The 26,449-nt window shown below is 42.3% G+C and overlaps 1 long non-coding RNA gene across 1 annotated transcript; it reads left to right on the forward strand.

Moving 5' to 3' along the window:
- The first annotated feature begins 34 nt into the window (after positions 1 to 34).
- Positions 35 to 25,353, forward strand: LOC143172678 (uncharacterized). The gene is made up of 3 exons (XR_012997391.1): positions 35 to 82; positions 3,573 to 3,703; positions 24,821 to 25,353. It is a non-coding gene; the product is annotated as an uncharacterized LOC143172678 (long non-coding RNA).
- The last annotated feature ends 1,096 nt before the right edge of the window (positions 25,354 to 26,449 follow it).

Consider the following 26,449-nt stretch of genomic DNA (forward strand, 5'->3'; position numbering starts at 1 on the left):
GGCGCTGAGGGGCGGTCCGCGCCGCGCCCGTCGGGTCGGCGGTTTAAGCCTCCCGAAATGCTGGGATTTCGACAGAAAGAAGGTGGGGTTTATGCGCGGAGGGTCTTCGCCGTGTTGTCTGAACCAATCGGTGCCTGCGTGAGGCGTGCCGCCGTCTTGGAGGGGGAAGATGCCATCCAGAGTGCCTGCAGCCGCGAAAGCGCTGCGGGCGTGCACTCGAGGTGGTGAGCGTTTGGAGAAGGCGGCGGCCTCAAGAGGCCCCAGGCTATTCTCCGATGCTGTTTAAGTCCCCTGAGGTGGCTTGAAGAGCTGGGGTCGTAGCTTGGGTGTCACATGCAGGTGTCCTGTCAGAAAGACGTGCTGAAGACCCGGTGGACAGCGCTGGTCTGACCTGTGGGCCGTTGAGGAATCCTGTATATGGAGATCCATCACATGTATGGCAGCAAGTGGTGCTTGCTGTAGGGTAGCACTGTGTCCCCCTCTTCCCTCAGTGGCTGGTGTAAATTGGAAAGAGCCATGTATGGTTGTAATTTGACTATGCCTGATTAACTGTCTTGCATATATGATTAAGCATGTTTTTTCCTTTCTCAACTCACGGAGCATGCTTGTTACCGGCTCTGCTTTCATTTATGTCGGGATTTAAGGTTTTGTATTGATTGCTTCCTTCAGGAAGACCAGAGTACATCCTCATTATCCTGGCAGAAAAGAAAGAGTTTCCCATTATTCAATGCATTTTTGGGACTCTCAAGATCTTGTTTTTCACTCTCATATACCAATCAAACTCTTAATGAGTTGCCAGTTAACATTTCTGCAGAACAGAAATAATCTATTCACGCAGTGGCTTTGTTAGCTAAAGAGAGTTTACGAAGTGGTGTTTTCCCAGCTGCAGAACACAAAAGCGTCCAGAGATGCTAACCAAATGGCCTAAGCTGAAGACATTTTATTGCCTAATTGATGTTTTTAAGAGCACTTTCCTGATACATTTTTCCTCTTTACATGACTCTGCTTGCATTTGATTTCTTTGTATTTGCTGAATAGGAATTGACAAGTAAAGGAGAACATTTCAAAAGCTGAAAATAGTCATCAGCATAAATTAAGGATGATTGTTCTCACAGATTGCTACCTGAAGCGGCTTGTAAAAGTATTCTCTCCACAGTAGTGTTTCAAAGTTGTCTTTGTCTTGTCCTTCACTATTGGATGTAAGAGAAAAAAATGTGTCTTCTAGAACATGTTTGTATTTGTTTTCCTTTGGTGACTGTCAGCCCTTCCAAGGTTTCTGTTACTAGGATCAGCAAAATGATAACTGGTCAGGGATTGCAGCACAGCAAGCACCTGTTTCCAGCAAGCATTTTAACAAGGTGGCTCTGGTCATTGTGTAATTCGGGTGCTGTTCAGTAGTTCACCAATTTCTGGATGGTCAATCTATGTTATTGTTTGCCACACACTTTACTCGTGAGTTACTCAGAATCCTGAGGACTTTACAAAGATGCCCTGGAAACCACGTGCAGAGGTATTTCTGGTATCAGAGCAGAGCTAGGCTTGGCTAGTTCTGGCTCTAAGCACAGGGGGGGGCAGGCATCAAGTTGTGATGCTGGTATAAAGATGAGCCCTGGCTTTCAGCTGGGCCCGGACATTACTTCATTCCCTCTGTGGAGCAGGACTCATTTAAGCCAGGATATGCCTGTGGTGGGTTTGACCCTGGCTGGACACCAGGTGCCCACCAAGCTGCTCTATCACTCCCCTCCTCAGCAGGACAGGGGAAGAGAGTAAGATGAAAAACTCATGGGTTGAGATAAAGGCAGTTCAATGAATAAAAGCAAAGGCCGCACTCGGAAGCAAAGGAAAGCAAACAGATTTATTCTCTACTTCCCACCCAGCCACTTCCTGAGAAGTAGGGCCCCAGTATGTGTAGTGGTTGCTTTAGAATACAAACACCTTAATAATGAATGCCTCCCCCCCCTTTCTCTTAGCTTTTATTGCTGAGCATGACATATGATATGGAATATCCCTTTGGTCAGTTTGGGTCAGCTGTCCTGGCTGTGTCCCTTCGCAACCTCTTGCCCACTCCCAGCCCACTGGCCTTTGTGGGGGATGTTGGAGAGACAGCCCTGAAGCTGTAAGAGCACTGATCAGCAGTAGCCCAAACAGTGGTGTGTTATCAACACCATTCTAGCTACAAACACAAAGCACAGCTCTATGTGGACTGCAGTAGGGAATGTTAACTCCATCCCAGCCAGACCAAATACAATGCCATAAGTCTTGGGTGGCCTCCGTGTACTTTTTGTAAACAGGTAATCTAGATCCAGAAGAAACGAGCTAGATGAATACATAGGGTAATTACATCCTGACCTCTCCCACACTCTCTCAGCTTAGGTTGGTGTTTGAAGTTAGCAAATCCCTGACTTTGTGTGTGTTTTGCTTCATAAAAACTTTCAAGATTTTGCACAAAAGTAAAGCATGGAAATACCTTGAGAAAAAATAAAGCTGTTAAAATTTAAAGGAACTGGGTATACATAGAACAAAAAAGCCCAAATAACAGAAAAAAAACGTGTTAGCCTGGAAGATGCAATACCAGCAATCAAAGAATTGATCACAGCTATGTTTCTCTGTGGAAGAGGCCTCATCTGTAACAGTGTTGATTCAGCAATGTCTCCCATTTTCCTGAAATCCTTCAAGCCAAGTAGAGAAAAAGGACTGCACAGTAATGTTGTATTCACATCCATGAGATCCTTGAGGAAACCACCTACCAGGTGGTTACCAGGAGGCATAAGTACCCACTCACTGGATGCGGATCCCCAGAAGAAAGACTTCCCTAAGTAGATGTTTCTCTCCAGGTGAACTCAGAGTGGGTTTTTTTATCTCTGGGTTGTCAACAAGAATGCATTAGGGCAGTTGGAAAGTGTCAAGCAGAAAAGACAGCCGGTGTTAGAGAAGCAAACTGGAAGTAGTTTAAAAGAGAAAGAGTAAATTAATGATCAGAAGAAAACAAAGCCTTTAACCCTATGGTTACAACTATCCACTTGTGAAGGCATTTATAAAATTGTCTAGGTATCCTAGGCTATAAAAGCACCCAATTGCTGCTAACAACATGGGCTTTCCTTGTATTTTTATTTCTGAAAACAATGTCTCAACTCTAGTGTAGCCTCAGACTCACAGGTCAGAATTAAACCAACTCAGGGCATCAGCCAGAATATGAAAAAAAAATGGAAGCAGGTGCAAAAAAAAAAAGCTATTACAGGTTGATGGATGATGAATGATATGTGCTTATTCTGGGGCGCTGTAGTAATGCACTCTGGCGGGGATAAGCAAAGTAGGGAGCGCACCTGATAGGTATACCAGCAGTAAGTGCAGTAGTGCAGATGCAAGCAGGGATGGTACAGTTCTGCACTGTGAAGGCAGGCTGCTTTCATCTCTTTAGTTTTTGTCCACCAGGTGTCATCTGAGAAGCACCTGATAGCTACTAAAGGCATACTTTTGTATTTTTTCTTTCTAGAAACCAACAGCAAGCTTTTACGGTCTACAGGCAACATAGCCTGCATTCAGCCTTTGGCTGTCTCTATCCCTCTTTACAGGATGATCTGATCTGGCCCCAGCTGGTGCCATCAGCTCCCCTTCGTTTGATGAGGACAGAAAGTGATCATCACTTCTCCCTGCGAGACCTGTCCTGGAGTGCTAGCAGACCTGACAGCCTGGACACACAAAGGTTTGTTGCTCTGCAGCCGCAGCTCAGCGTCAGTGTCCCCCAGTACGTTGTCCTGCCAGTGCCTAACTTGTCCCAGAAGTTGAGGAGCTCCAGACTAGACAGTGGCAGTTCTTTTCTGTTCCCCAGATGAGCGCCTATTCTACTCACCCTAACTAATTTTTGCATAAAGCTGTGCTTTAGGTAGAAGGGACTTTTCATGGTGGCATGATGGCAAGGAACGGTAGCTTGGCTTTCATGTTTTGTTCTGTGTAGAAGGCATCTCCAGACAAACTAAAAGCACAAAATATAGAAAGAGGCCTGGAGTCAGTAGCTTAGTTTTAGTAAATGTTTGTAGGAGAATGTAGATGGTAGGAATAAAAAAAAAAGCTGTATTCATAATGCCCACAGAAATATCTGCTCATCTAGACTACCATTTCCTTCCCTTTCCTTTCTGTAAAACACAGCCTATATCTTTCAAGAAAATAAACCTGTATTTGAACCCTGACTGAAGTCTAGATTTCACACTAAAAGTGAAGTGGAAGACCAAAAGGGAAATGAAAAAACCTGAATAAATCCACGTGACAAATCCAAGGATCCCAAATGAACAGGAGCACATCATTTTAGTGTTCTTTACTCTCTCCTGATTTATAACTGTGTAAATGACATCTGAATCTGATCTCTTATTAATCCATCCTATTCCTTCCTTTTTTCCTCCAATTCTTTCCTTCTTTTTTTCATTCTCTAGAATTTCCTCATGTATTTGCACATCATCTCCCATTCTTGGCTCTTCTGTAATTCTTTCCTTGTTCATCTCCCTTTCCTGTTATAAAAGGAAAAAGAGGTGTTTTCCGCAACTGTACTTGAAACAAACAAACAAAAAGAGATAGCAGGCATGCCAGTAAAACACAGACATTTCCTAATGTGTTACTTAAGCCTCAAAGGTTTTCCTAAAATCATTTTGAATGTGATGAAGGCGATAGTCCTAAGTTCAAGTCCCAGTCTTCCAAAATACCTTCCTTCTTAGATCTGGCAAGCAGAAGACAGAAATGTGCCCTGGCAAAATTACAAAAATTTTTAGGCTTGGCCAAACCTCAACACCGCAAAAAGTTGGATGCTCTCCCTGGTACACATTTGTATATTCAATCAACAATCTCAGCAGCTGCTTGTGTTTGAAACTGGCACACTGCATAGGTCACACTACTGGCAGCATCAGTCATGCTGGGGCTTCAAGACCTTACTCAGCAGCTGTCTCTGCCACTTCTTTTTCATCACGAGTTTTTAATTTATCAGCTCCTATGCTACTTTTCTGTAACTGGTTATTAAAGCAGTCAAGTGTGATGAACTTTCTTACGCCTTCCATTTCATTGGCCTTTTCTGTGGCTTCTGTGAAAAACTGGCTGCGTACTTCGGGCTGTCAGGAGCTTTTCTTCCTCCTGTCATATAAAGGCCAAGAGTCTACTAATTCAAGCCACTCTCAGCAGCACTCCAAAAACCTCAAATAAGTCAGAGGCAGATAAATGAGAATGCATTACCAATATAATGAAGGTTCTCTAGGGAAGTGTGCCCTGCAGAAAAGAGAAGGGTTCCTAGGTGCGTGAGGAAAATGGCTGGCTGGCAAAGCTGACCTATACTATGAGCAAGGGCAAGGATATTTGTGCACAAAAGCAAAACTGCCATACACAAATAAAGAGAATCACTTGGTCTGTCCTAAGCGTGGCATTTCTGGCATTGCTACAACTGGAAGTGTTGAAGAGTTTTGGCACTGATTGCATAATGGGCACGTTAAAGCTCTAAATTTTTGTGATGATTTATTTTTCTCAGTTCTAGTCTCTACAGCTCGCTATGGTAGCTATGAGAGTTAAGTGATTAAATTAGTAATCAGAATTAAATTTTTAATGAGAATTAAAAAGCTACATTTTCAAATGTTGTATTTTTACATTTTTTATTTGTAGTTACTGTAAGTCCTTATGCTTAAGCAGCTAACTGAGCATGTGTGTGACTTGGGACTGTAACTGCACAAACCAGTACAGCAACACACATATGTCAATCACAGTCACAATTTTTGCCTCCATTATTCTGGATATCTGGCTGAAAGATGCAAGACACACTCACTGCTAGTTAACATGGAAGCAGGTCTTTGTAGTTTAAAAAGAGAAAACATGAATGCAGCAAAAATGCCATATTGTCCAAATTCAGATTCAAAAATAAACTTGAAATGGTGACAATTACTTTTTTCATGGCCACCATAAAGATACCCCACTTTCACAGATTATTCCAGATTTCAGTAGCACTGAGTTAAACATTATGGGTTTCACAGATCTACTCTTGCAATGAAAACTAGCAGTTGACTAGCAGGTTTTATTCACATTCACTGAGTATTCTTTGACCAATACCCATTTATCAAAGAGAAACACCTTCCAGACCATATTAAACATTGCCTCTAATTTCACACCTGGCCTCAGAACAGTTTACTGTAAAACATGACAGTATCTGTGCAAGAATATACCTGTCTGTGCCAATATTAGGTCAAATAAGTGTTTGGGCAAAAGATGCAGTAAATTTTTGTGGGTGTAAGATAGGATCTTGGTACTATTTTAGAGGAAAGGATATGGTGAAGACCCTCAACACATTGTCCTGTTCCCTTGATCTTTCATGGTATCTCTCACGTGGAGTATACAGTCTCAAAGTTGTGTGACACTGGGATAAGTACTCCTGCTTTCTGTCCTGACCAAACATTTGCCCCAGTGAATTCAGTAGAAATGTTGCTGTGTGAACAAGTTGACACAAACACCATTTGCGTCTAACTTGATGCTTTTTGCTAAGGTTTTGGACAGGTTTTTCAGGCTTGTAACACTGCCTTCAGGTTTTAGGACTTCTTGTGGTCAGGTCTCAACCACAAATACTACAGAAGCAGCATTCACAAGCAGTGTGAGAGGAAGCAGAGAGCTCAGGGGGCTGTAAAGCCCTTCGTTTACACTATTGTCTTAATTTTTCATTTTCCTGGATTTTAAAACAATACTTAGAGCCAGAAGAGCCCCAGTGGAAAAACTTTAGAAGCAGAAACAGATGAGACACCAGGGCAAGGAGAGACTACCATATGCAGGGACTGATCTGGTAGCCCGCACACCATACCATTCCTACAAAAGTGTGCCTGTAGCAGTACCTTTTGGCCCTCCATGACACCAGTCTTGTGGTTCCCAGCACAGCTCCAAGAAGCTGAGGCTGTGATGAGAACCTGAAAAATACTCTTGTGTAGATGATTTGCAGACATGTGTTTGAAGACACCGATTCCTTATATATTTGGCCAACAGGGAGCATAAAGTGACAAGGATTTTTTTTTCTTGGATTGCTACTACTGCATAACTACCTTAGAAGAATCAGCATTGCCATTATTGATTTCTGTCTGCAGTAGATAGAAAAGGTTTAAAATGTGCCAAATGTGAAAATGAATCCGAGGAACATTAGTAGTACTCTTCTGTTGGAAACCTTCAATGTCAGGCAAGTGTTGTGCTAACAGGGGTTGAAAATACTATAATCAGTAAGTATCCCAGGGTCAAATTGGGATCAGTAATTAGATTATGTTCTTGTATTTTTTATTCTTTCCTATTTGTTTTTTTTGCTTTTCTTGGGATATCAGATTTTTGTCCCTTTCAAAGTAGAAAATGAAAGCAGAGCACTTTTGATTAGTCCCTGCCTGTTGGCACTTATCAAGATGTATGAAACACAGTCACTTGCATGTAGGTGCAGAATTTTTTTACATGCATAATGTGATATCAAATATGCAAGGCGCTGGAGACGGCTGGAGTGGAGTAGCCCACAGTGGAGGCATGGCGATGCAGTGGGCCTGGAATGGTGACAGGGATTCAGAGGATGTCACTCCTGCCTCCAGCACAGCCGCTCGGAGGACCTGAGGCAAGTCACAAAGGCACCACCCATCCCTACACTGGAACATGCACTCTGGTGTGTAGTGCTTGGGGAGCTTGTGTAGATAGCGCTGCGGTATTGCCACATACCATAGGAATGACAGTGTTGAGAATTTGGTTAACAGTTCACTTTGCAGCACAGAAGATCAAATAAATGGTCACATCTGCATTTGTACTTGGCCTGCTGTTAGCCACACCTGTAAAATACATGATTTAGGAAAAAACCATGCAAACGTGTAGAGTGTGTGTGTAGTATCTTATCCTTAGTTGGTAACATGGACTGCAAGCCTGCAGGTCACAGCAGACCTTAGTTAGATAATTCACAGAAATATGTTTGTCTGAAAAAAACAACATTGTGGGGCACCACAGAGAAAGTGAGGCATTCTTGCTTTCCCTTCATAAACAAGCTCTTGTACCAGACTGAGCCATGCTTCAGGCAACTGATAAGGAAATGCAAGAAGCCATAAAACGAGCTTTTTCCCTTAGTGAAGTGTGTAAGTAAGGGTAATGCTGCTGATTACACCTGTGAGAGGAAATAGCCTGCCATACATACTTTTGGAAGATGAGAGGCGTGAGGAAGGTGAGAGGCCTGGCTATATGTTACAGAGCTCTCTGGCAGGTTTGGGAAAAATATGTAGCGCAGTATATTGCATAGTTCCAGAATAATGCAAACAGGTGGGACTGTTAGTAGGGGAATTTGCGAGGATAATTCATTAGCAGACAGCCCAGGATAATTAGATGGTTTTAGCTGTGTATGAGCACAGACCAAAACCTAAAGGTCAAGGTGAGATTACAGGTGGTTTAAATGCTGGTGAGAGTAGTATGCTCACAAAGCCAGCTGCCAAACAGGTGTGTGATGGTGTAGGCTGTTCTGTAGCACTGCTGATAATAACATCCATAGGTTTCCACTTTTTCCTGTGTTTCCCATGGGCACTAGTCACAGGCACCATCCACTTCCCACATAAATATTCACAGCACACTTCTGAATTCCTCTCAGATGGGTAATCCCCAGAGCTGAGGCAGCACAAAATATCTCTTAAAGCCACTTTTGCCCCTACCACTCTCCTCCTTGCCTTCTGGCTTAGTGTCACTTCAGTACCCACAGGACAGGGAACTCACAATGAGCTGTAGGACGCCAGGGCTTTTCTCTTGTCAAAAGGCACATGTCTGTAAAGCGATGAACACACACTGTGAGTGCCCTGTAATTAAACAAATGGTGGTTACTACCCAAGCAAAACAAAATACAGATTGGCACCCTTTACAGGTATTTAGCTGAATCTATGTTGAGAGAGGTATTAAACCCTGAGTATACAACAGTCCATTTGGTAGCATATTCTAGATTGGTACATGATAAAGCTGGAAAACATCCCTCAAGCTCAACATTCTCCTTGGAAATTATTTCACTGCACAGCCACACCACTAAGCAAACTGTTATATGCTCTGACAGAACTTGTCAGGCAATTTTCTCCATTTCCAAACTAAGTTCTTTTTTTTTCCCAGTGTTATTTTTTTTGTTTTATTGGGGAACTCCAGTAGGACTGATATGCTCTCTCTTTTCCATCCTTCCCCTTCTGACATCTGCCAAGAGCTACTCCCATTAATTTTGTTTTCTTTTAGGGAGAGCAAATCTGGATCCTGACCATTCCTGCAAGTCAGATTACACTATCAGGGCATGCCACCCTATTGAGAACTTATAGTATCCCAATTGTATCCTGCAGCGCTGAGGATAATTAATGTTTATGACAGGGTACTGTGAGTTGTCTGATCCTTGCTATGCGTAAGAGGAATTGTCCTTTTTTTTGACTAGACCTCTGCTGACCTTTTTGGGTTTTTGTTTGCTGGTGTTCTTCTGTCACAGCAAGACACCGAGCACTCAAATGAGTGCACTATTTGCTAGGACCCATGGATAACTCGTGGCAAATGAGCATGTGGTTAGGCACACTGACTCTCTGACAATGCTGATGCAAGGTGATTTGAAAAGTTCCCCCACTTGGAGAACTCTACTGCAGAGCGATGCATGGCTTTAACATGATCTTTGTGTTGGAGGCACCTATTAACACATCAGCGTATACATACTAGCATTTCAGTACCTCTTCAAAACAAAAGCAATCCTTTTGACACTCTACTGTTATGCCTGTGGCATTAGATCCTGCCATGCATTAAAGTTACTTTGTGTCTTCTCCTGAAGCCAGCTAAAATGACCCAGAAAGATTTTTCCCAATGCACCCATGTCCCAGGTGACAAAGAGCTGACAGCATGTCTTTTCCATTCCCCAGCTGCGGGCTCAGGGCACACGGCTGGGGGAGAAGCTTGTTTAGAAGTGTAGGAGGCCACATACCTAGAAACAGCTGAGTTTGATGGGGATCTGGCTTGATGAGTTACCCGCACGGGGAGCATGGTTTACCTACAGACCGGCATCTACAGTTCTCCTTTCTGTCCTGCCTTCAGTCTCTTTTTGGGTGCAATGAATGTGATGTGAGCATCTGACTGCCAGGTTATTTTTCACATCACAATTGCTCCTATCATGTTTGCACTAATACAGGTTCCTGCAAGGGTAAAGAGGCAGACACAGTGGTGTGTCCACAGCCATGAAGTCAAAAGGAAATGCTGGGCCTTTCAAATCTGGCTCTAAGTGTCATGTCACAACTTAGTCTCAGAAATACCCAAATGAGAAGTAACCAAAATGTATTTTAACCCTTCCATTTCATACAGCTTTTACATAGCTTTGCTTTCCTCAGATGAGATTTAGTTCAGTGGATGAAGCAGCAGATGCTGACAGTGCCCTACCACTGCCGCTGGACCAACTGTAGGAAATAAGAGCTGCTTGATGGCCATGGAGACACACATTCAGATTGTGCCTGTCTGGTGTGTCATGTCACATGCAGTCTCTGTCAGAATTAAATCCTAGTCCAAGTGCCAAATCCCATAACCAAGTACATGCATAGATAACTTGACATGGTTGAGTAGGTCCCCCATAAAACAAATATTTGTGGGCTCAGATTCCAAGGTACTGAGGAATATGTTACACAATCCCCATCCCAGCACTGACTGCTAGCCTCAAGACACATTCTTGTGGCAGCCTTCTGATACATATATATGTTCTGGTTTTAAACACTCTTGAAAATAAGCTTAGCTATCATTCCCTATCTAACAGCTCTATCTTATCTCTCTTTATTGTACAATATCAAGGTGCTTTCCTTATATTGCTATGTCTGGTGTGCCAGAAAGATTGAAATCCTCTCTATAAAGTTCCCAGAGGAGCAAGGGGAGAAAAAGAAAGATAAGTGCTTGGGTCACTATCAGCAATTAGAGGAACGAACAGCAGCAAGGGAATCTACAGATGCTTGTGTAACTCCAGTGCAACTCCTGAGACTTAATGCACAGGAATTAATATTAATACAAAACACAAACATCAAGTTCTTCCTAATGCTTTTTATTCATAATACCAAAATTTTGAAGGTTTCAATTGTAGTGTGCTTGTTAGTGAATCAGGCCACACTTCTCAATACGGACTTCTTCTGAGTTAGCCTCCAGTTGACCAAAAAGATGTTGCATAAATCTTTACTTGTGTCCGCAAGTAAATGTGATACAAAATTGTACTGAATGGCCAAACCCCAGACCTCTGTTCTAGCTGCCTTACATGATACTCACAGCACAGAGTGGTCTACGCATTCCTCCTCATGTGTGGAAAGCTTTCTGTGGGAAGCACCTGAGATGGCAGCTGCTCACCAAAAAACGTCAAACCTACCTGATTTCTGTCAGTAAATGCCATTGGCTCTCATGCTCCAGTCCTGAGGACATTTTCATTCTGACGGTCTGACACATGTATGCCATCCACTGAGTATTGACTGGGAGGCACGAACACTGTCTATGCAGTTCCCCCATGCTGTCCTGGCTTGGGGCAACCCTGCACACAGCTGGTGCAGCGACACGAGAGCTGGGTGTCCAGAGATGGATGCCCTGAATATTCAAACATATTTCCTGTACCAGACTGTAAAAGTAGGCACAAAGCACTCAAAAATGGACAGTGTTCAACTGCCCTTTTTGTCAAGTGTTTGCACCAAACTCTCAGTATTTATCCAGAGTTTTAGAATGTGCCCTTCCCCACAGTATCTGTGCATGCACCTATATAACTGAAGTAATGTCTGTCTTTACAAACCTATGTATGCATTATACTCATATACGCTCAGTGTGTTACATTATTTTATAGAATTGGCCTGCTACTGAAAGTAAAACATAATTAAATTCAAATACCTTTTATTATAGTGATTAAGAGCTATTGGGAAGTAAAATTTTGGACTTTACTTGAAAAAGAAGTATTCACTGTTTACTTGCAAAATAGAGACAATGCTCACTGAGTCTCAGATATGTTATGCCATGCTGAGAGCGTATGAGGATCAAAATTTTTTTTTTTAACAATTAATATCCTTATCAAGTACAGAAATACAGTTTTTAAGTGGGTTTGGGCATATTGTCATGCACAAATCTTTTGAAAGGCTATGTTAATCTGGGGCTAAATCACAGATGTCATTTCTGCCCAAACTTACACCGTGGAGGGTACAACCAACTTAGGCTCTTTTGTTCCAAAGCCAAATACTCCCCATTTAAACTAAAGTAGGTATTCCCCTGATTATAAAGACTAATAATAGCAATACTGATAAAGTTCCCTACATTTGCACCAGTGCTCATGGTGGATATAATTGAAAAGCTGGTTTAAAGCGGTTAATGTTACTTTTTCATTTGAAATGAGTGAGCAAAAGCCAGTTGTCTAAAAGCCAGAGGTGGATCAGTATTACAGATTTTATGCATTGCTTGCAGAACTGCTCCAGAACACCGTGCACTCCAAAAATATTAATATGACATAGCCGTAAACCAGGCAGTAAACACTTTTGGCACATGTGGAATTAGGGGGCTTAGCTGCTATTATCTTCAAAATTGCCTAAATTATTAGCAGATGAGAGCATAATGGTATTTATGTTTTGAATAAAATACAATGCAACATAAAGATTAACATAAAAAATTAAAGCTGAAAAAAATCTTAGCTCTCTTTTGGAAAATAAAACTAAGAAGTAATCTAATATTGATACAGAAATTAATCAAATAATCTAAAGTTGAATTGAACCAACAGATTGCATTTTCAACTTATGCAAGTTTTATGCACAATCCAGAAATGTACAGGCCTCTAGCTCTTGCTGATATTGGCAAAAGTTTGATTTCTAAATAAATTTTAAAGTTCTGTCTGTATAAAAGTAAGAATATAACACCTGGACTAGTACGATGTGAATCAGAAAGAGGAACATTTAACTCTGCTGTCCAAGGTGTCTGTTTCACTAGTCTTGAGGGCATTATCATTTTCTTGGCTTTTGTCAATATATTAAATGTCTTCCAGAAACTTTTCTTAGAGAAGACTATTAGCACACTTAATTGTTCTTCCATGGTATCTAGACAAAATTGATGGGGCACTGTAATGTCTGCTCTAAAATACATCAAATATCACAATGCTTGAGCAGCAGCCCAAATTACCTAAATAAATACACGGACCTCTGTTTTCTAGTTTTTATTTGTTTTTACTGTTGCAGTTTAAAAATGCACTAAAATAAATTTAGATATGCACTAAAACGTTAAATGCATTAAATGAGTCAACAACAGAAGGTAGTGTCCCAGCAGGACGATGATATTAGGGTCATGTGAGGCGGTTCATAGGAGAAGACAAGACTTGCTGTCTGCTCTTGCATGTGGCAAATCTCTTAGTTGTAATGAATGAGCTTCTGAGGGGCTAGCTGAGACGGAAATAGTAAAGGGAAAGGCTGCTGCTAAAACACAGCCAAAGCTCATGGAGGGATGACCACCATGCAGCGGAGTGCCCACCGTCGCCTCGAAGTTCACACCGGGACGAATCTAGAAGTTGCCCCCAGAGGCTGCTGAAGGGCTGTAGTGTCGGGGTTGTGGTGAGAGTCTGTTCTTGGGATGGTGACCTTCTGGACACACGTGGCTGCCCCCCTGCAAGGCCCAAAATAGCTGCCAGAGCTGATGAACGGACTGCAGACATGCTAACTACATGTGCTTGCCAGGTATCCCCTTACAGGCCAATGCATCTAACAGATGTTTGCAGAAAAGGACTCCATTGTTGTCCTCTGCATGACGTAACTTCTGCTATGAATGGCATCTTTTTAATTTAGCTTATTGATCTCTTTAACAGAAAAAGATTTAGCTTTTATTTTACTATCTGGTGCCTTCTAAGCTTTGTTCTTCTCAGAAATATTGTTCTCCAAATGGGTAAAGTTGTCAATGCCCTCATATACTTCCAATACTTTGTTTTGTGGGCACAAAATAATAAAAATAGTCCTATGTGTAGTTATAGTAGGAATTCATTAAATTAGACCCTATTCAAATTATCCTTGATTGTTCAGAGGTTTTTTGCTGATGAGGTGTCAGATCTCATCGGCTGCGCAAACAAGGAGAAAGACAAATACTAGTAGTTTTAGCTCCATGCTCTTCCTCTTGCTTTCGTCTGCACTGCAGCAGTGAGCAGTGACGCTAGCAAAAATGGGATCCCTATTTGTTAGAGCTGGTCTACACTGCAAGTCTTGCCAGGAAGAGGATGCTTTTTCTGGCTTGGGCTTGTAGACCAGAAAACATTTGGATGGTAAAATTTCCTGAGGGAGACAGGGCACAGGTATTGGCCAAGCGAAGGCCCATTTTCAGCCTTCAGAACTTAGATCAAACGTGAAATAACCTAAAAGTTAGGGCTGAAAAAGGCACAAGGGCCTGTCCAAGCGCTGTCCATGGGAAACCCAGGGAGACATTCAGGCTGTTCTCACCCAACTCCAGCCCAGGCACCTGGATCCCACCTGTCTTCTAATGTTAGTAGTAAGTCCCGTAACTTCAACAAGGGTTGGATTGAGTTTGTAGATAAAGTATGCAGGTCCTTTACCAAAGGGTTAGTTAATCTGCAAAAATGACAATTTTCCCAAGGGAAACTGGAGGTCTGAAATTTTAAAAAGAGTAAATCTTCCCAGAACAAACCCTTTGCACTTTGAAGAATGTTTCTTTCACCAGTGCTTCTGTGGGAAAAGATTTTTTTTGGGGAAAAAAAAAAATCTCTTTTTTACTTCATTCCAAACAGCAAAGAATTTTTCACTATTACTTTCTGTGAGGGCTTGGCTAACTGGCTAACAAGTGACTTGTTGCACCACCACAGTAACGAAAGGTCTGATGCATTTCAAACAGTCATAATGGAAGCAACGAGAATTCTTGTTTCTCTTGTTCCTATGCAACTTTCAGCATTTCCAAAGGAACTATGAAAATCTGAATTTGTAAAAACTACTAAGCTTTTTCAAACATCTGGAAGACAAGGAAAAGAGGAGGCAGGTTTCCTGCCTTGTTTCTCAGAAAGAACAAGAAAAGAAGTTAAATCAAGAAACAATTCAATTTCTGAAAAGAAATGGCAGGAAAAATGGATTTCTGTATCAAGGGGAACTTCTACACAGAGGGCCTGTCCACTGCTACAGAAAACAGCCCAGGCTGTCTCTTTAAGCTCAGAGCCTGAGTGCCAGCAGGGCAAAAAGTTAGAGGCACAGAGTGGGCTAACTCTGATTTCAGCACCTTGATTCAACTCTGAATCAACACCTTTTTCGGCTGGTGTGCACCTGTCCACTTCTACACAGTTGGTCTGGTAGCAACCAGCTAGCAACCATACAATAAGGGCTCTGCTATCTACAGCAGAGCAGCTGCAGCAGGATGCATCTCAGGCAAGCATAGATCTGCCAGAAATCCTATTTAAAGACTAAGCTGCTGAAGCCTGAGGTGTTACACTAACTAATTCCTCTCTGGTTAGTTTAGAGCTAGTTTAATGTTCGCTGGGGAATGGATAGACTGCAGCCATAAAGAGAGCTGACGATTATGTAAGCAGATGCAGTGTCAATGAGACAAAAAAAGAGCCAGGGCTATTCAAGTGCTGCCTCAAATGTTGTGGCGCAGGAGAACGTGTCAGGAGGGCCTGACCCAACACCCTCTCGACTCTGTAATGGTCATTTCATGGCTTTACTGCAACAGATCCTTAGATACACGTAATAGATGGAAAGTGTTTGAGAAACATTACTTTGACAAATAATAATAATCATCATCCCTTCCTTTTCATAGCAGGCTTCTCCTTATACAGTTGTGATTTCAGTGCTGAGTAAAGATGCCTGTGATTTTTGCATCTCCTGTGCAAATAAATCAACGGGACCTTATTGGAAATATGTGTCTGAGCTTTAGACATGCTCATACAAAGACTAAGCCTGAGCAAAAGCTAGGATTTGTAAAGCAATTTGAAATGAAAGATATTTGCAAATGCAAATGTATATTGCTATGGTAATTTCTTTCCTGATTTTGCATATTACTTTTTCTCATTAGAAAATTTAACTTTCTTCTTCACAAGAAGTCTGTAGATATCCCATTTCTTAGAAAAGAGGAAACAACATAAAAATAAATGTTTTCCTTCAGATACCTGGACGTAAATGCAAAGCAACATACTGTTCTGTCCTGTTCTTAATGGGAAGACACTTTAAAATTAATCTGAAAATACTTGCCAATTAATTTGCAATTGCTGAGAATATAGCTGCATTGGGACTTTAGTCTTGTGACATTTCTAAGGGCTGAATGTTGAGGTCTTTTTAGAAAGGCATTTTCATGGTGTACCTTAGAAATGACACACAGCCAAGCCTACAGTGCTACAGACACAATCTCACCTGTTACAGCTGCCTGTGCAGCTCCAGACTGAAATGTCTCTTTGATAATGATGGGTGGCCAACTTACGACTTAGAAAGGAGATGTACAGGTTGTGTTTCCCATATACCTCTAATATCCTTTCCAGTGTAAATACTGGGAAATTACTGTCCACTGGGGGAAAAAGTCACAGAAGTAGAAGTTATCAATCAGTTCTGAAATTTCATGGTAGTAAAGCTGTAAATGCTTGCTGCCTGTTTGCTGTGCCCAGAGGTTTCAACTGTGTGGCTGGCAGAGGTCTGGCAGCACACAGCTTACCTCTGGGAGCCCGACGGGTGGTCCCCGTGAGAGCAAGCTGGTACGTACTGCTCTGCAGTCTAGCCTGTACATGTTCTGAAGAGGCTTACAGCTTCCTAAAGAACATTTCAGGGGCCTACCAAGGGTGGCTGCATACTTACTCATCACTAGATGTATTTATTTTGTATAGAAAAAGGAAGGAATTAAAAACTAATTTTCCAACAAAAGAAGCATCCTCAGCTAATGGGGAAACCATGAGGACTTGCCACAGGAGAAAATCTTAAGCGTGTATGTAATATTTAGTTTTAAGTATGTGTTTTCCTATGTTTTCATCCAGAAAACGACTTTTTCTAAAAGAGTGTAGAAGTTGCTGGGCCACATTGGAAGGCTGATGGTCTTATCTGGTAAAAAGAAAAGCGAGTTAGGAGACTCACAGGAAGGGTCTTGCAGTAACCCGTGCACCACAGAACTGTTGACTTTGACAGTAAAAAACCATATGTTTCATGTGCTAAAACAGACCAGCCAGGCAAAGCCAGCATGGGGTGAATGTGTGTGTGCAAATAGATATTACACATTCTGTCAATGTCAGTCCCTTTTTCATGGGGACCCAGTTTTCTATTGATTTTTTCCAGCATCTGTTATTTATGTGGCATTACTATCATTATGTGGTCTCATCATTATTAATGTGGTCTCATTATTATTATGGCAGTATTATTATTATGGTGGTATTATTATTATGGTGGGGGTTTTTTGGTGGTTTGTTTTTTTTTTTATTCCAACATCTGATATTTAGTAAACCATAGATGCATTTATGGTTTAAGATGGGCACACATGCAGCTAATCCTTCCCAGAAATAGGCTCCAGAGTAAGCTGGACTGCTGGTGTGCTCCCTGCAGGCCTGCTACTCTAAGTTTCCTACTCCAAAGCCAAAACGGGTCACCATTTGGTCCAAATGAAGATGCTCTTGGCCTGATTCCTGATTTTGTTTATATCACATATGCATTCCTTATTTATACTTACAAAAGGCAGGACAGAAGAAAGCTCTGTGCCTGTGAGGTGGGAAAATGAAGTACCATTAGGCTACAAAGCTCAGCTTTGCAGAAAATGAGCTTTGCACAAGTACAAACACGTGTTTATCAGATAGAATGTGCATCGACAAGCACCATTGCCCAATTTACCTTACTTTGATCATATCACATCGTTTGCCAAGCTTATCTAGTGAGTGAAGCAAGTGGTTGACATAAAGTGTTGCCTGAGCAGAAAATGAACTTTGGTCAAGTATCAGGGAAAACAAGAAAGTTACTGGACTTGTTCATATCAGCTTAAAGTAAAATAAATTGTCTAGCTTTTATTTCTTCTGTGGGGACCTGACACAAATCCCCATCAAACTCAAGTTAAGAGGCAGGATTTTTTTTTAAACCCACAAATCATTGCAAACATGGACATAAATCAAGGAAAGAACCATAAACTTCAGAAACACATATTGCAGTGACTAAGCAATCTAGATTATGCCTTTTCTATATTTGAAAATTCAACAAAAGTGGTTGTTGGAAATAGGGCAGCAGTGTGAATGAAACAGGCATGTATGGGTTTTTTTGAGCAGTCAAAAGTTACAGGTCAGTTTGACTTTGAACCAGCAATAGCACTACCTTACTACGTTTGATTCCATTTGATTTAGTTGGCTATGATTTACTCTTCAGCTGTTCTCCCTTGGAAATTGATGCATTCGTAGAAGTCAATATATAACTTGGGTGACCCATTACAACATGTAATTTTTTTTTAGTTTAGCTTGAATGGGAGTGTTTGCTTGCTTTATTTTATCCTGAGAGATTTAAAAGTCATCAGAAGAGGGGCTGAAAACCACCTGGACATCTCCAGGGTTGGGGTGATGGCTAGCCAGACCCCTACAGAGGTTAGAGAGGAACCCCAGTGCCTTACATGCCATGGCAGTCGGGACTTAGACAGTCACTGTCCTGACTTTCCCAAGGTCATGAGGCTCCTGGGTTTTCTGTGCTCTCCCAAGAAAGTCTTAAGGTTTGATGTCCAGGATACAGGCTGCAAAACTCAGGGATCAAAGTTATGCTGGGCCAATTTTGCTTTCTGCTTACTATAGGGTAGGTCTCAACCCACTGAAATGTAGAATCATAGAATCATAGAATATCTCAAGTTGGAAGGGACCCATAAGGATCATCGAATCCAACTCCCTGCTCTCACAGGACTACCCAAAACTAAACCATAGAATCATAGAATCATAGAATCATTAAGGTTGGAAAAGACCTCTAAGATCATCGAGTCCAACAGTCAACCCAACACCACCATGCCCACTAAACCATGTCTCTAAGTGCCACATCTGCACATCTTTTAAATACCTCCAGGGATGGTGACTCAACCACTTCCCTGGGCAGCCTCTTCCAATGTTTAACCACTCTTTCAGTAAAGACATTTTTCCTCACGTCCAATCTAAACCTTCCCTGGCGCAACTTGAGGCCATTTCCTCTCGTCCTATCGCTTGTTACTTGGAAGAGACCGACACCCACCTCGCTACAACCTCCTTTCAGGGAGTTGTAGAGAGCGATGAGGTCTCCCCTCAGCCTCCTTTTCTCCAGGCTAAACAACCCCAGTTCCCTCAGCTGCTCCTCATAAGACTTGTTCTCCAGACGCCTCACCAGCCTCGTTGCCCTTCTCTGGACACGCACTAACACCTTAACGTCCTTCTTGTAGTGAGGGGCCAATGTAGATCAGACTCAGGGTCTCTATGCATAATGGCTGGTAGCAGCGCCATCCTGGGACAATTTCAGCAGCTTGAAGATTTCTGGGGCAAAAGGGTGCCTTGGTTCTGGCCCCTCTCTGTGAAATGGTCTCTGCAGGGAGCAAGAATGGTGAAGCAAAGGTGATGCCGGGGCTCTCTGCACATGAGATGCCACACTGCTGCTGTGAGCTGGGTGACACTGCGAAACCAGGGTGGAGGAGCCGGCTTACAGTGGAGAGTGGTGCCCTACATTTATGTACATTTTTCATGCCAGATTTCTTATTGTGCATGAATCATTTTTCGATGATTTGGCCACGTACTGTTGAAAAAACAAAAAGGTCCTCATTTTCCGCAGGGCAGCATGCCTATTAACATTAGTACTGCTATCATAGACTCCTGTTTGGTTCATATGACAAGCTGTTCTCTTAAATGTTCAGAGGATGGAAATTTTAGTAGATTCAAGAAGACCCCAGCAAAAAACCCTCCTTCCTTGTTCCTCAGTGTATGCACAAGAAGTAAATGGGACACTGATTTGGTAAGAGAACTAACGTTACAGCCACCTGGCTTCTTTGGTGAGTCCATCTCCATTCTCAGCAGTCCAGGTTAGTGCAGTTTGCACCCCTGTAGACCCCCTCTGAAGCATTGCATTTCACTCTAGCATGAGTCCTGTGAACGTAAACAGATTATCTGCCTCTCTCTCATTTCATTTAACACCACGTTTGTGCAAATGGAAACTGATGACTCACAAGGATTTTTCTGGGACTGGCTCATTAGGCTCTGGAGAAGATATCACAATGGCTTTTCCAGACAGGGCAAATGTGGTTCCCTGAATTAACACACTGTGCTAACTGGTAAGCCCCCCTTGGCATGGCTGGGCTTTATTGCTCTGTGTGTGTATGTATCTTTCTGCCTGCCTCTGAACCAGGCTTATTTATGTAAAAGCTACTTGTGCAAATGAAAATGCTATTGTTCCAAAGGACACATACCAAGCAGTCAAAAAGTGTATTGAGTTTCTAGCTGGCATAAAACCAAGGCCTCAGTGCTTTGCACAAAGAATCCTCGACTCATGAGTAGCACACACAATATGATGGAAAGTAGTGGCAGAGTCTGGCATCAAAAAGCTTTTGCATAGTTTGGAGTCTCAATTACAAGAAACCACCAAAATGGTGCATACACACGTATATCTATCTTTGTATTATGAATTTCTAGTATCATTACTGTAAATAATTAACATTTGAAAACAAAGGTAAAAAGGACTAGCGCAACAATGATAAACAGAGCAAAGAGGTGCCCTGCAGTGTCGCGAGGTAACAGAGTGGGAAACATGCAATGAAACATCTACAGTGCTTGAAAACACCATATGCTGCTTTGCCAAGAACTCTAGCTGTGCCACTTAACTGTGCTGAGCATTAGTCATGAAGCAAGCCACTCTCCTGGGAGGGAATTGGAGTTAATGATCCTGCTTTTAAACAGGCTTCCCAATGAAGGAACCCTCTCCAACTGCAAGCCAGCATTCTTCTAATGCAGCAGGGGGCCATCATCCTTGTTAGGACTTCTTCTACAGTATTACCAATAAAAATAAAGTTTGCAGGCCTAGTTACAAATTGAGTTCTAATGCATTTTCTAGGATATTACTACCCCGCGAGCTGTTCCAAGGCTTGATGCCTTTTGGAAACAAGAGACCCCGAACACATTGGGGAATCCAGCTAGGAGGCCAGGGCCTTTTGCTACAATGGCTTGATTCATGCTGGCCTTTGCCCCCATTAGGCAGATGTTGCCATTGCAAAGTGGCTCCAAATTTGTCAGATCCCCCAGTGTCAGTGAAATCCTCATGTGGCTTAAGGGACATGCAGGTGTCAGTGGTGGTCTCTCAGTGAAAACGTTGACACCAAGCATCAACCATCACTGATGTGAAAAAGGAGATAAGATATACCTCAGCGCTTTAGTGAAATCCTGTGTCACCTGTAATGGCATTTTGCTTTCCCCATTCAGTGACCAGTGCAGAGCCTTGGCACTCCCCAGCTCACACACGTTACCCTCCCTCTGAAGAAAGCTGAAATTGCAAAGAGGTAGAGAGAAAGAGGTGTGTCTTCCAACACATCACTTTGGGGACATTGACTGAAATAAATGTAGGTAGGTTCCAGATGAGCACAAGGAGGTGGCTCTTCACAAAACACACAATTAACTTGTATCACTCCTTGCTGTAAGACATTGTAAATGATAAAAGTTGTTTGGGTTTTCAAAATAACTCAACAAATTAATGGAAAAAGTCCATCTACGTTTACTAAACACGAAGAAACCGCCACCTAAAGATGGAAGAACTCTTTGGAAAGTACTCACCAGGTTTTTCTAGGTCTTCCCTGCCTTTTCATCCAGAATAAACAAGTCTCTGGTGAAATTTTATAAGACTATTTAAACCAGCTTTGTTGTTATTATTATCAACTAACTTGGAATTAGTCAGTAATCTGTCCATTTTTGGGAAAATATTCATGACTTGTAAAAGACTTAGAAAATGCTAGGCAAATATTCAGAAATTCAGTAATTGCATGAGTGTCTGAAAAGAGTGAATTTGTCTGTAAACTGGTTCATAAGATTAGTAAATCAATCTGCACACCTAAGTGTAGCTTTGAGGATGGAACTTCCGATTTTTATCACACAATTGTGATTGTGCAAGGGCTTATGAAAACTGCTTTGAAAATGCATTGGACTGGCCTTTAGTCCAAACTACGCCCATGGTCTAATTCATTATATTTTGAGCAGTCAGTCAGGTGGATACCAAAAGCAAAAACACCTGCAGCTTCAGAATGGTGAAGGAAAGAGAATATTCCTATGTAAGTCTTACCTGCTTAGAAAAGCAAGAGGGAGCACCACTGAGAAGCCTATGCAGATGATAAACTTTGTGCCTTCCCTGTCCGCTTCTATCTGACCCTGTCTAGGAGGCTCCTACTTGAGGTTACACCTGCAGTCTTGTTCATGTCTTAACAATTTCTGAGGATTTTTCATTCATATTCTAGGTGCTGTAATGGAATAGAAAATGTACGTGTGGCTGAACTGTGGCATGAAATCTCTAGTATCCAAGGAAACAGAGAATGCACATGGGCAACTCATCCTGTAAAAAGCTAAACCAAATTATCCGTATTGTCCAAGGGACTTATTTTCTCACTCAGATAAGCCAGTGTAAGAGTATTTAAAATGTCAGAATGGAACCCACACTGCAAAATATAGATCCTCGTCTCAAGCACCCTAGTTCTTAACAGGGTTGTCATCTACAGGTGTAATTTTGGCCTATTAAAATCACAGGGATGAATCACAGACCCATTATTTGTCTCCAAAAACCTGATTATCTCTCAAGATGAGATATTGATTGCAGACAGCTTGGGACTGGACATATTTTCTTGCAGGTTGCTAGTTTATGCCTGCCAGTAATAAGAAGGAAATTACAATTAGGTGGTTAGGAAAAAAATGAGATGTACTGCAGTGAAAATACTGAAATACTATTCGGTAATCTCAAAGGAACCACAAAAGGAAAATGTCCCCTCATGTTTTCACTACAGTTTACCTGCTGCCACCCAGAAATGAGAACCGCTGAAGTACTAGGAAAAATGTTTCTGTCTGGAGCTTTCCATTGCAGCAGGGCGCTTGTGTTATGAGTGAAAATGGGAAGAAACTTTTAGGCAAACAGTGTGGATAACTGGCTCCTTTTGATCTGTTTTGTGTAGCCAAGCAAAGCCTGTGTAATGCTTTTTGTTCTGTTGCTTGCTTTATATATATATATGTAAAGCCAATATCATTATCCAGAGTTGCTATTTCAGTGAATAACCAAATGCAGACAAACCCTTAGGCATAGTGGAAAAGGGCCAAAATGGGTCCAGAAGCTGTGTGTTAGTCTCCACAGCTTATTTTTAGAGTCAGGGAAAAAAGGAAACAAGAACAAATGTAAAATCTTAATGATAATCAGTGTAAAAGAGAGGTGTATTCCATGTTTTAAAGTGTTGTGCTTTGGTATTGCCCCATAGCATGCACTCGCTGTACACATGGGACTGCATGCACACACTCATGAGCTCTGGCGGGCCGCCTGAGATTGGCCTAGACAGTTCAAATTTGCCATAGATAGATTTTGAGGTCCAGGGGAGAGATTATAGTCTACTGAGAGTCCAGGTTGCCCAAGTACATCATGGCTTTTTGTGGTGTCACCTATTGGGCGAGAAGTGGACAGGGCTAGAGCTGCCCAGCCTTGGGTCTAGGCAGACCCGGCAAGTTTAAACGCATACATATACCTGTGCATGTGCACATATACACATACACTCCTCTCAAGCAGAGAGCAGAAGACAAGGCTAAATGGGTCTGAATATAAATGTAGTATTTATATAGGCACAAAAATTGCACTGGCTTCACTGGGAGGAGGGTCAGTAACCCTTAACACTGGAGCTGGAGCAGTGCACCTCTGTGCACAGTCCATCCACTGTGATGGACTCCTCACTCACTCCTCACTGTGAGGAGTCATGTAGACCCCTAGGAAGGCTGCAGCCTGACAGACAAACAATGCCTGGTGACAAGGTAGCAGTCTGACTCTCCACTTGCAAGCTAAGGCAATTAATTGCTAGACCTCCCCAGTGTGAGGGAAACCTGAGCATCTACTGAGGCATAGGAATTTATGAGGAGATAGAATACACCTTTGCAATTTTAATGACTTTAAAGTAAATCCCATTATTCTGGGAGGGGGGGATGTTTAATCAATGATTTTTGCTGATCTGGGCTAGGTTCTACTTTATTTACAGAAGGATAAACCAGAGGTCCACACTGCACAGCCAAGACTTTCTTGGTCAGTACTCAGTCCAGCGACCAGCTCCAGCAGCTGCAGTGGACACTGACACCTAAAAGCTGCACCAAAATGTGAAATTAAACAAAAACAATTAATAGTTACCCCAGGGAATTTGCTTGACTTAGCCAGTGTATGAGAAAGTAAAAAAAATGACCTGTTGCGAAGACCCACTTTGACAGCCTGTGCTGGGACCAGTTCTGCTCCTGGATGCATAGTGCGCAGTGACAGAAGCTGGCAAGCTCTACTTTTAAAACAATAATACCTAAGGAATCATGTGACTGAGAAACTCCTGCTAATGTTTACTGTGTTGCAGAGAAGAGATCATTTCTGAGTAGAGCACCAGATTCACCCAGAGGTGGCCGACAAGAGTTCATTTGAGACCAGACCATTCTGGCACTCCTCTCCAAGTGAGTGGTTTCAAGACATGGGGGACAGCTTTCTGTGTCCCAGAACACTTTTAATAGATATGGTAGGAGGCCTCACCTCTATTGAAGGCTATTTCCCTCATTTTCAGGGTGTTTCCAACCATTTATCATCATCATTCAGCCCTTTCTCTCAGTTCTGCAGCCAGGAAAAAGGACAAATGGCCCCGAATTAAGGGTGGTCTCAACTATGTCATCATTTATCCATTTCTACAGTCCACTGCATCTGACGGTATAGTCTGAGGTGTGTGGTGAGACCCTGGTGCGAAGTGCAGCCCATCAGCCCACGAAGCACTTGTCTGTCAGCCATTGAACATAGGAACCTAGAAGAAAACCATGCAGAAATGCCTCTGAGGATGCTGGCAGCAACCGCAGCACCTTTGCACTGTGAAAAGACACAGCATTGGTACTGCTTCAAGGCGCTGTTCTGTGGCAGCAGAAGAGATGAAGCCAAGGAGCCAAGAATCCTTCTGCGCCATCCTTCTTGCCACATCTCTCCTCATTTGGTGCCCCAAGAGGTGCGAGCAGAGCCAGAGGCTTCACGTCACTTTCTGCTCTGACGTGAGCATCTTCACAGGAGCTGACCCCTGAGCAAACCTCAAAGGAGGGGTATGAGCTGTAGCATAGCCTTGTGACTGGTGCAAATGAGCACTGGTGATACGAGATGTTTAAAAACTGCAGGACCCAGCAGAATAATATAATTAGCTAGAAAAAATATCAGGAGATTAAAATAAAGCTTGGGCTCTTTTTAGTTGCTGTCTCATTTTTTGACCTTTAGAGCAACATTCAAGTTGTATTTTCTAGCTTTTCTTCACATCTGTGACAAGTAGAAATATACTTATTTTCTCTTTTTTAAAAAGAAGAAATAAAACTACACTGTCATTATTTAAACCCCTGCCTCATCATGAATAAGGTGAAATTCAGGTTCGAATTCTGAGACGGGTAGGAAATGCACTTCTCACTTGTCATGCCTGCAGGCCACCCTTGCAGCAGAGCACTGTCACCTGTGCTCTCACACTCTTCTTACAGTTCTTTCACCTTTCCAAGTAAAAACCCAAGCACCTGCGCTGTGATCTCATGAACTGAGATGATGGGCAATCCACGTAATGGAAGAGAAACATTTCCCATGTTTCTGTTTTCCCACATCTGTTTTATGATGCAGAGGTTTATTCCTTCGTCTCTCCCACCTCCTCGCTGACTGCTCCTTTGAGAGTCTGCAGCATCTAGCTGGGCTTTCACAGCTGGAAAGAGGTGTCAGCTGCAGACAAAACTACCATGCTGTCCAAAATTACTTCACTGCTTCTTGCATGAGCAATGCATTGATTTTGTTTCAAATGTTTCTTTCTAATAAAATGAATGTCAATAACTATAAATGCTCTGACAAGATGTGACATACTCAGCATCATAGGAACCAAGCTCAATTAAGCAAGAGGGGGGCTGTTTTGCTCTTATTTGAGAACATCAGGAAGAAAACAGGAGGTGGAGAGCTGTAACTTGCTCCTGTCTGGGGACGAAGCGTGTATAGCATGGGGAAGAGGGAAGCTGAAGGACTGGGATTATGATGTGTGAATTTTCTGAGCTGTGCAGTTATTTGCTGACCTTTTCCACCAAAGCTTCACTGTCATTAAAGGACACCCAATTAGGATATGTAGTGAGGCAAATGTATTCTCAGACTCAGAGGACTGTACTTGCTTATAAGCATCATCATTATATTCTGCTCAATGTATTTAAAGCAGTGGTGATTAAAGCCACCAAAAATAAAGCTACCACACATTCCACTGTATGATGTTATCTACCCTCAAATTTGGGGGCCATACTGAGACATTTCAAACACACCAGAAATTA

The sequence above is a fragment of the Aptenodytes patagonicus genome, chromosome Z, assembly GCF_965638725.1.
Source record: "Aptenodytes patagonicus chromosome Z, bAptPat1.pri.cur, whole genome shotgun sequence".
Taxonomy (NCBI): domain Eukaryota; kingdom Metazoa; phylum Chordata; class Aves; order Sphenisciformes; family Spheniscidae; genus Aptenodytes; species Aptenodytes patagonicus.